Below are 11894 nucleotides of genomic sequence, written 5' to 3' on the forward strand. Positions count from 1 at the left end.
AAGGAAGCAAGGAGTGATGTGTAAGATGATCCACAGGATGGAGTGGGTCAGCACTGCTTTATACACAGCAGGGTAGACCGGGGTTTGATGTCACACTTTTCCCTGCAAACAGTGGTTGTGCTGCACCTGGGTCATCCTCAGATGAGGTCCACTGTTCATTAGGTGTTTAGGCACTGCTCACTACTCCTTCTGAAGGGTGCAACGAACGTGTTGATCAGGCCCGATCTCAACCAGGTTGGCTTAACCACTGCTCCTCCCTCCACAGTCATTGTGATGCCCTCTCTGTCTTCTGCCCAGCTGTGTGACAGATCTTCCTTTGAGCTCCCTTTACTCCAAGGATACTTAGTGCGCTCTACAGAGACTGGCCTGGGTTGCCTCTTGCCCCAACCTCCACTGGTATAGACACTTGGCCTTCCATCCCTTGTCAGTACATTCTTCGTCCACAAGTGCATGGTACTTTAACAGCTTCCTTGTTGGCTTCCTCAATCATCTCCTCCCATGGAACAGTCAGCTCAAACATGACAGTACAATTTACTGTATTGTACTGAAATCTACTGAACTCTATTCTACTGTGCTCTATTGTCCTGTCCAAACCTGTGAAACAGACGTCTATGATTGGTACAGATTTGGTCCGGTCCAACCAAAATTGGTCTTGAATGGGACAGAGCTCATTAGAATAATAGCCAATGTGTAGAATGATACAAACATGCAAAGGGTAATTCTACATTTCTGTTTTGCATACCTATTCAGGATACATCACTATACAAATAATGACATTGATAATTATGCACTTCTGTATATTACAGATCAGGGACCAATGATGTAGTTCTGTTACCATGGAACGTCACACAACCAGCCCCCAACATTTTTATAGTTGAGTTGATTGTGAAAACCAACCCCACATTCCGTAAATCCACAACCCAAAAAGCTGTGAAAACGACCCAACATGTTTCTGATAAGAATTTAGTTTCAGCTTGGATGCATATTTTGTGGTTTTCACAAGTTAAAGGACCAGACATGAAACAAATTTAGAATATTTGAGGAAATGGAATGGATGTGAGAATGAGTTTCCAGGAGGAGAACGGATCGGATGAAGCCAAGGGCTGCAGATGGAGCCGGAGGGGTTGACTCTGTAGGGTTTGGCTTGGCATCTCAGGCAGACATCACCGTCAGGCCATGGTAGTTAGGTGGATAAAGGATGTGACAGAGGAATGACTGTTTGGTCAGGTTTAAATAGGGTGGAAGTGATGATTAAGGAGAGTGAGAACAGGTGTGGAGGCTGATTAACAGTTAGTAGCAACTGGAGCTTGTTTGAGGAGAAGCGGTCAAGGCAACTAATTAAGTGTTGCAAACAGTAGCGGAGACTGATTGGCAATGGTTAGCAGCTAGTGCTTGTTGAGTTTAGAGAGCTGTGTTCAAGGCAACTAGTTACGTGTTGCATTCAAGTCTGGTCCTCGCTGCTGAATGTTTGATAATTCTTAACACCATTTCACGAGTTTAGGGACCAGACATGAAATTTGGAATATTTAAGGAAAATGGATGTGAGAATGAGGATCCAGGAGAGGAATGTAAATGGACCAGATGAAGCCAAGGGCTGCAGATGAAGGATCCGGAAGGGTTGACTGTAGGGTTTGGCGTCTCAGGTAGGTATCCCTGTCATGGTGTGGTAGTTAGGCTGCTGTGGTGAAGGCAATCCCCAAAAAGAGAACTCCAAGTTAGTTGGACCCTGGAGAGGAAGTGAGCTGTCCTGGACTGCAGGTACTGAATAGTTGATATACGATATAGTGGAGGTAGTACAGGCATACGGACGAGATGCCCACAGAGTGAACCAACCTTAAACCCCAGGAGAGCAAGCAGAAGCGATGGCAAGAAAAACTCCCTTGAAGGAAGAAAACCTTGAGGAACCAGGCTCAGCTGGGGAGCCAATCCTCTTATGGCTGGTTGGGTAGGATACAATGTGAGAGGTAGATGGTGTTCCCGAAATGAGGCAGAGACTGGTCTGTGCTTGTGTTAATGCAGGTTCTGAGAGACAAGCATGTTGTGGGCTGTCGTGATGTTGTCAGAGCGGATGTAGGAATGATAGGCTTGAGAGGACCAGGGGCCAAGGAGTTGCACAGTGTGGTCTGGATTCCATGGAGGGAAACGGAACCATTGGCAAGAGGCGATGGAACCAGAATCGTAGAAGAATAGTGGATCGGATGGTGAGGCTTGTTGAGATTCTGAGCTGCAGGAAGTAGGTAAGTGGTTCGTAAGGGCTGAGGGTAGAAGGTAGCCGGAACAGGTAGACTGGTGTGGTTCTGCCAAACTGATCGGTTTTTCTGTATTTGATGGTAAAGATGAGGATATATTTGTAGAGGATGGTGACATCTGACACATTGGGATGACAAGAATGTTGTAGATGAGGATGTAAACTCTGAACATCTCAGGAATCCCCCAAAAATAACATTGATTGTAGCGTGGAAGAGAATGCAATGGATATATAACCAGACCAGAGTGGGAGGGCCCAATCATAAACCATTTGGATGCAGGCAGACAGGATGTCGAGTGTGATTGGCTGGCGGACTTGAGGAAAAGGGAGAGTTGCAGGTGAGAGGAGTAACATGGAGACCCAGTAAGTCTTTAGATAGGATCCAATCTCAGCCAGGTAAGTCTGAATGGAGGATGTCTGCATGGAGAGGGATGACCTGATATGGGTGATGAAGGCAGACATGATGACCAAGTCATCAGAGGGAAAAGGCAAGTGATAGAAGGTATGCATCTGGAAGCATCTCCAGGTCATCCAGTAAGAATACTAGGTACTTTGTGCAACAGCTAATAGGATGCAGTTTCATGACTGGGAGATGAGGCGAAGGAGTGGATGGTTGCCTGGAAGGTTATCATGGAATAAGGAGGGGCCGTGGTTGGTAGGGGTTCTGCATCTGGGGCCAAACACCTGATTCTCTGAAATTGGAGACGGGATAAAGAATCAGCGATTGAGTTACATTGGCCAGGTACTGTACATGTGCAGCTCTGAGAAGGAACTGATGGGTGCCGGATAGCCAGAGAACATCTTAGGAAAATCAATAATAGGGAGTCTGAATAGCCCTTGTTAATGATGTGTACCACAGAAAGGTTGTAGATGAGAATGTCCCTTCTGGACATGTCGTGCCCCCAGAAAAAGGCAGCTACGACGATGGGGTACAACTCGAACAGGGCGGAGGAGGCCACAGAGAGGCAAGTTGGGGGCCATGCGGCAGCAAACCAACAACCGTTGTAGAGCCCCCCCGTACCTGATGGAAGGGGCAGTGTCAAATAATAGCTGTAAGTATTCAGGAGAAGAGACAGTCATCATAGAAAAAAGGTGATATAGTTCCAATGACTGAGGTGCCAAAACCTGAGCGACACGAGGTTGAAGACCACAGTGTGAAGCAGCGACAGCATGGAGACGGCCTGGGAGAGAAGGTGGGACAGGAGGGAGCAGCCTTGAGTGATGATCCTGATGGAATCATTTGGGTGGCCAGCAGTGAAAGCAGCTGATGTTTAGTGCAGTTCAAGTAACTGGACAGGAGGGAAATGCGTTGAAGTTTGAGGCAGGGAGGCCTGAAAGGAGACTGTCCAGCATGATGCAGAGAAAATTGAGGTGAGTGGAGGGGCCTTCTGTAAACTCCTCAGAGATAGGTACACTAAGGTGGCTGAAAGTGGAGAATGGTGGGGAAGGGAAGGAGCAAATAGCAGGCAGAATAGCAAAGAGGCCAGAGCGGGCAACTGGAAGACCAGTTGCGACGCAAGCGGGGACAGTGAGAGGTGGGGAATAAAGGAAGCATTATGCTGAGCGCAAGAGGGCAGAGAGAGTGGGTCATGGAGCCAGCGAGGCCAGAGAGAAATGTAGGAGCAAGAGGAAAGTAGAGGTGTACAATGTGGGGAGGCCACTGCTGGCAGAGGAGAAGACAAGGGCGGGGAGGGCAGGATGGAGTGTGGGAAAAGCTGAAGATAAAGTAGAAAAGAGGTTGGGGGGGACGGGAGGACACACAGAGAGGTGGAAGGCCCTTGGCAGGGGGCAGAGACATAGCATCCGGGATGTTTACCCCCCAGGGAGCCCACGTACAGGCAGAACAGCTCAACGTTGTCATTGTGATGGAAACGGATACCACTTTCCCAGAGTTTCTTCTGTAGCCTGGAAACAGTCCAGTCCGACAGCACTGGATGCCTGGATTTGGGTGCCTCAGAGGTGGAAGCGGGTAAAGAGGGCAGATTTTCTGAAAACATCTCTTAATCCGAAGCGATGAAATCAATTGCCATTGTAAACTAAGTAAGTTATCTTAAGTAACTAACTAAAGTTTGAGTATACCTTTGGTAAATCAAGGCTTGTCTCACATGCGAAGCAAAACCAAGAGGAGGAATGAGTATTTGGTTGGGTTTAAATAGGGTGGTAGTGGTAATTAAGGAGAGTGAGAACCAATGTGGAGGCTGATTAACAGTTAATAGCACCTGTAGCTTGTTTGAGGAGCTACATTCATGGCAACTAGTTAAGTGTTGCAAACAGTAGTAGACGCTGATTGGCAATGGTTAGCAGCTGGTGCTTGTTGAGATTTTAGGGAGCTGTGTTCAAGGCATCTAGTTAAGTATTGCATTCAAGTCTGGTCCTCTCACTTGAATTTTAAAAATTCTTAACACCATGAAATAGGTCTAATATCATCTATTATGATTCTGATAAAGAATGCACCTTTACAGATGTTCTCTAAGCGCCCATTCCCATTCTCTCAAGATGCTGAAAGAAAGAAATCATATTTCTCCAAAATGTACATGTAGAATTTTACTGCAAAAACTGCTTAAAACTTCTTGGTGACAGGGGGCAGTATTTTTACATCCGGATGAAATGCATGCCCAAATTTAACTGCCTGCTACTCATCCCCAGAAGATAAGATATGCATAGTATTAGTAGATTTGGATAGAAAACACTCTGAAGTTTCTAAAACTGTTTGAATCATGTCTGTGAGTATAATAGGACTTATTTAGCAGGCGAAACCCCGAGGACAAACCATTCTGAATTTTTTTTTGAGGTCACTCTCTTTTCAATGAGTTTTCATTGGGAATCCAGATTTCTAAGGGACCTTCTTGCAGTTTCTACCGCTTCCACTGGATGTCACCAGTCTTTAGAAATTGGTTGAGTTTTTTCCTTTGTGTAATGAAGAAGTAGCCCTGTTCAGAACGAGGGTCACTTCAAGTGTACTGTTAGATAGAGGCTCATGACCAGAAAGCTAGCTACAGTTTATTTTCTTCCTGTATTGAACACAGATCATCCCGTCTTCAATTTTATTGATTATTTACGTAAAAAAATATCTAAAGTTGTATTACAAAAGTAGTCTGAAATGTTTTGGCAAGATTACAGGTAACTTTTGAGATATTTTGTAGTCACGTTGCGCAAGTTGGAACCGGTGGGTTTCTGGATCAAACGCGCCAAATAAATGGACATTTTGGATATATCGACGGAATTAATCGAACAAACGGACCATTTGTGATGTTTATGGGACATATTGGAGTGCCAACAAAAGAAGCTCGTCAAAGGTAAGGCATGAATTATATTTTTATTTCTGCGTTTTGTGTCGCGCCTGCAGGGTTGAAATATGCTTTTCTCTCTTTGTTTATGGAGGTGCTATCCTCAGATAATAGCATCGTTTGCTTTCGCCAAAAGCCTTTTTGAAATCTGACATGTTGGCTCGATTCACAACAAGTTTAGCTTTAATTTGGTATCTTACATGTGTGATTTCATGAAAGTTAGATTATTTATAGTAATTTATTTGAATTTGGCGCTCTGCATTTTCACTGGCTTTTGGCCAGGTGGGACACATATCCCAGAGAGGTTCATTCTTCAGGAAATATAATATAATATTAGGCTATGTTAGAGGTTATAGGCCTACAGTCAGTGTCCAGATTCCAGTTACTATTTCATTTAGCCCATCTGAACAGTACAGTTCCCTTGACGTGCCATATTTGAACGCCCTGTGTCAAACTTGTATAGTGCAGGGCTCCTCAACCATGTTCTTGGAGAGCTACCATCCAGTATGTTTTCGCTGCAACTGTAATCTAGCGCACCTGATTCTAATAATTAGTTTGTTGATAATCTGAATCAGGTTAGTTACAACTGAGATTGAAGCAAAAACCTAGAGGAGGGTAGCTCTCCAGGAACATCGTTGTAGAGCCCTTGGTATAGCGCCTCACATTTATCACATGTAACCACATCTTTTGCAAACATTGGGGTACGGTTCTTGCTCTCCCTTCTCTTTATTTTCAACTCTCCAGGCTCTATTTTTGGAGGCGCAGGTGTCAAACGCAGGTGTCAGTTTATGTAAAAACTGGTGCACTGGTATTTTCCAGCCCTAACGCCAGGTAAGGCAATTTACCTGTCTAACATCAGCTCATTTGAGGTGTGTCCTGAAAAACATGCACAAAAGTGATAATTTCATGCAGCGCTATGTTTTAAGACCCACAAAAATCTGGTCTTAACAGTAGTTGCAGTGGCATGTATTTATAGTTGACCAATTATCAAAAATACAAAACATATAAAATAATGTATCTTTCGTCTGTCCCTGATTCAAAATTTTCCTTCAATTCACACCAATCACATCACATCAAAATTGACAGAAAAAACTTGATTTTTTTCATCTCGTTGTGTTGTTGTCCTCTGGTTGCTAGTAAGCTAGCTAACATTGGCCATTTCCTAAATTAGCTATGGATGGAGATAGGGATTTGGACTGGTTTTACTTAATTCTCTGTACAGACCAATGATTATAAAAGCGATTCTGATCCAACCAGAAATGCATATGTTGTGCCCCTGGCCTGAGAGGATGGAAATTCAATATGAAGCTAGATGTAGTAGGCTAATGTTAACTAGCTGAATCATTGTTGCCCATGTAAGGAAGTTAGACTAGCGAGCAAGTATTTTAGCCAAGTAGCCTGATAAAACTAAAACTACAAGCGTGTACTGTATTACAGTCACAAACCGTTGCCATTGGCATTTCTCTACAAGTAGGGTGAGCCAGCATGTTTTTTCTACTTGCATGAACACGCACGCACACACACACACACACACACACACATACACACACAGAGAAATCAGAACCATGGACAGCCACATCATATTTAGCTTACGTTGATTGGACTAAATTGTTTTGGGTATCTTTCAGTTGTCACTGTATTAGACTAAACATAGGTGATTTGATGATGTTGAAATGGTGCTGGAATAATGGAGGCAGCTCCTGTTTTCTTTGTGACTTGCTGTAACTTTCCTCGGTTCTAAATCAATAGTTGTTTTGTCGTCCGAAAATGTCAGAAACTTTAACTTGCTTGACCATGCTGTAGGTCATTTAACTGTTTGTTACCTGCAATATGCTTTGTGGACTTCACCTGACAGAGGTTGCTCTCCCGTTTTATGATGAAACAAAGGTGTGGTTGAATTTATTCTGCTACTGTGTCTAATTGTCTTGACCTTAGGCCTATATAGCATGGTGGCAAGGCATATGTACTAACAGGTTATAGAGCAAACACATAGGTGGTAATAAGGCTATTTTTCTGGCAAGGCTTCCCAAGCCATTTTACCCACACACCGCTACTGCGCAGTGGATAATGGCATGGATTTTGAGAGCGAAAGTGCAGCCTATCCAGCCATGATGCACAGTGCCCATGGAAGAGAGATGTGTATTTTGTGCCATATCAACATTGACATGAAATCAGTCAAAACATCTCAAAACAAGACATGGTGTGAGGTAGGAAATCGTAGGTAGGTGAAATCTCAAACCACTTTAAGCTGGGATGCCCCTCCTACCATTTCCTACCAGCGCACACATCCTGCCAACTGTATCCTGCAAGTCCTGCTCGACCAGATATACTGTAAGTTGACCCAGATGTTTGACTTGGACCTGCAGAGGATTAACTGCCTCAAAAGATCATGTGTGTGTGTTGGGTAATAACAAAAAGGTATAAATGTAGGCGTGAAAACTTCAGCCTATCAGTGAACTATATTGTCTGGAAATCTATTGTATAATTGCCTAATGGATGCTTTCATACTATAGTCTACATCTAAATTACAATCAGCATATCCCCCATTGGCTTTCATAGCTGTCCATAAATCTGATCAAATCAAATTTTATTTGTCACTTGTTATTTGTCGAATACCTTACAGTGAAATGCTTACTTACTTTTTCCATCTGTGTAACATTGCAAAAATTCAGAAACTTTATGTCCAAAAATGATGCAGAAAAATGTAGCCATGCTTTAGACCACTGCAATGCTCTACTTTCCAGCTACCCGGAAAAAGCAATAAATAAACTTCAGTTAGTACTAAACACGCATTACATGGGCTTCCTCCTACCTATCGTTCCGATTTGGTCCTGACATACATACCTACACGTATGCAACGGTCACAAGATGCAGGTCTCCTTATTGCCCCTAGAATTTCTAAGCAATCAGCTGGAGGCAGGGCTTTCTCCTATCGAGCTCCATTTTTATGGGATGGTCTGCCTATCCATGTGAGAGACGCAGACTTGGTTCCAACCTTTAAGTCTTTACTGAAGACTCCTCTCTTCAGTGGGTCATATGATTGAGTGTAGTCTGGCCCAGGAGTGTGAAGGTGAACAGAAAGGCACTGGAGCAACAGACCGCCCTTACTGTCTCTGCCTGGCCGGTTCCCCTCTCTCCACTGGGATTTTCTGCCTCAAACCCTATTACAGGGGCTAAGTCACTGGCTTACTGGTGCTCTTCCATGCCATCCCTGGGAGGGGTGCGTCACTTGAGTGGGTTGAGTCACTGATGTGATCTTCCTGTCCGGGTTGGCGCCCCCCTTGGGTTGTGCCATGGGGGAGATCTTTGTGGGCTGTACTCGGCCTTGTCTCAGGATGGTAAGTTGGTGGTTGGAGATATCCCTCTAGTGGTGTGGGAGCTGTGCTTTGGCAAAGTGGGTAGGGTTATATCCTGCCTGTTTGGCCCTGTCCGGGGGTATCGTCGGACGGGGCCACAGTGTCTCCCGACCCCTCCTGTCTCAGCCTCCAGTATTTATGCTGCAGTAGTTCATGTGTCGGGGGGCTAGGGTCAGTCTGTTATATCTGGATTATTTCTCCTGTCTTATCTAGTGTCCTGTGTGAATTTAAGTATGCTCTCTCTAATTCTCTCTCTCTCTCTCTCTCTCTCTCTTTCTCTCTTTCTTGCTTTCTCTCTTTCTTGCTTTCTCTCTCTCGGAGGACCTGAGCCCTAGGACCATGCCTCGGGACTACCTGGCCTGATGACTCCTTGCTGTCCCCAGTCCACCTGGTCGTTCCTCTGCTCCAGTTTCAACTGTTCTGCCTGCGGTTATGGGAACCCTGACCTGTTCACCGGACGTGCTACCTGTCCCAGACCTGCTGTTTTCAACTCTCTGGAGACAGCAGGAGTGGTAGAGATACTCTGAATGATCGGCTATGAAAAGCCAACTGACATTTACTCCTGAGGTGCTGACATGTTGCCCCCTCTACAACCACTGTGATTATTATTATTTGACCCTGCTGGTCATCTATGAACATTTCAACATCTTGGCCATGTTCTGTTATAATCTCCACCCGGCACAGCCAGAAGAGGATTGGCCACCCCTCATAGCCTGGTTCCTCTCTAGGTTTCTTCCTAGGTTCTGGCCTTTCTAGGGATTTTTTCCCAGTCACCATGCTTCTACACCTGCATGTCTTGCTGTTTGGGGTTTGGGGTTTTAGGCTGGGTTTCTGTACTTTGTGACATCAGCTGATTTAAGATGGGCTTTATGCTGATTGATTGATAGTGATGAGCTTTGAGGGCACTATGGTGTTGAACGCTGAGCTGTAGTCAATGAATAGCATCCTCACATAGGTGTTCCTTTTGTCCAGGTGTGTATGTGAAAGGAATGGTGTGAAGTGAAAACATGTTTTGACCACAGAGACACAGACCCTCCCCTTCCTGCTTGAGTATCTCAATATCATTCCACTTGGTCACAGGAGTGTTCAGAGGTCTTTAGTCATTGGATGATTCAAATACATCAGACTGTGTTTTGCTCAGTGAAAACGATAGGGGACATTCATTCCTTCAAAAGCAAATATTTAGCCTCAAAGGTATGACATCACTATAGGTGAAGCATAGCATTACACTCAAATGCAGGCTCTGGAGAATGTAGCTTCAAGTTATTGTCTGTTCGGTGAGGATGACACAGAATTGACAGATTTATTTTGATCATAGTATACCTTAGCCAACCACTTTGATATAAGGAAACACTGTAATTGGGTGTAGGACAAATATGTCTTAATCTACAAGTGATAAGTTGAGTAATATTGTAAAACTTCAATTAAATGCAGAGTCTAAATAGCCGCCTGTCCCTTTTAATAGCCGAGCATCGGCAGACAGTTTAGCAAATAAATACTTTGTTTCAAATAAACACTGGGTCTAAATTAATTGTTTATCAGTGAACTTCAGTGAGTATGGTAAAGATTGAGCAAAAGAAGATACAGATCACTGGGCACAGACGTCAATTCAATGTCAATTTCACGTTGGTTCAGCATGATTTCATTGCGATGACGTGTAAACAACGTTGATTCAAACAGTGTGTGCCCAGTGAGAGGAGAGCAATGTCATTGCCATGGATGAGACAGCAGTGTGGATTGACATGGTCACCGCAACTTCGGTGTATACAAGAAGCGCAATGAGTGAGAGAATGGTGCTGAAGCTAAAATCGGGGTGTATGATGGGCATCCTAGTCATTGCAAGTCTGTGATGAATTTGTTATTATAATGTTTATACTGGTCATACTGGTAACAATTAACAGTGTGGTAGTCTTTCACAATTTTATTCTGCAAAAGTTGTGTGCATTAAGGAAATAGAATCCTGTCTCAGCCTGTCTCTAATAAGCACCTGTTGTTCAGTGATTGAAGCAAATAAACACCTGGGCTATTAATTGAAGTTTTACAGTACATCTCTTGGACATACAGAACGATTGCCTAGCTATTTACAAACCAAAACAACTGAACCAGCACCTCATACAAAATACTTGTATCAAATACACATTTGACCTTGGCCTGGACCTTTCACTCAGCCTTTATGAGACACACATGGCTGGGCCAGCCTGGGTAAGGTAAGGAGATGTGGGACACAGAGCCTGATCCTGTCACTGGGGAAGCAGACAGCACAACCAGATAAGGATGATAGGGACACTTCGGTTACCGGCGGGCCAGGTCAAGCGACAACAAGATGACAAACTGCCCCGTCCATCAGTCACAGTCAGACGGTCCTGTCTGTCACGCAAGCCTAAGGAGCCGGAGGGGCTGAGATAGCATGAGGGAAAGATGGTATCAAACACAAAGAAAATAGATATTCTGTATCCTGTATATTCATCCAACTGTAGCCCAACTACCACTCTAGACTAGGACCCCATCCTAATGTATATCTAGCACTTATCTTACTGTATCACTCAAGTAGAATTTAAAAAGGCACACCTTGATCATGTATAAGTAGTCCATCTTGATAGAACATGTTGATGTCTCTTATGGCCACTTGTGCACTATAATGGTGTGCCAAAAGACTCAATGACCAGGACAATTTAGGTCCATAACTGCTGTATTTATTTATTTTTAAATGGTGCTTTGGTTGCCTTACCTTCTTTTTTAAGTTAACCTGAACTAACTAGCTAGATGTAGGATTTTCTAAGAAGTGTTCCTCTGTAGTTCAGTTGGTAGAGCATGACTCTTGCAACGACAGGATAGTGGGTTTGATTCCTGGGACCACCCATATGTAAAAAATGGATGCACGCATAACTGTGTGTTGCTTTGGATCAAAGCATCTGCTAAATGGCATGTATTATAAGAATGCAGACAATTGAGGTACCAGACAACTGAGGTACAAAAACATTGTGCTTAGTTTGTGTTTCTTTC

This window comes from Oncorhynchus tshawytscha, linkage group LG13, assembly GCF_018296145.1.
Source record: "Oncorhynchus tshawytscha isolate Ot180627B linkage group LG13, Otsh_v2.0, whole genome shotgun sequence".
Classification (NCBI taxonomy): domain Eukaryota; kingdom Metazoa; phylum Chordata; class Actinopteri; order Salmoniformes; family Salmonidae; genus Oncorhynchus; species Oncorhynchus tshawytscha.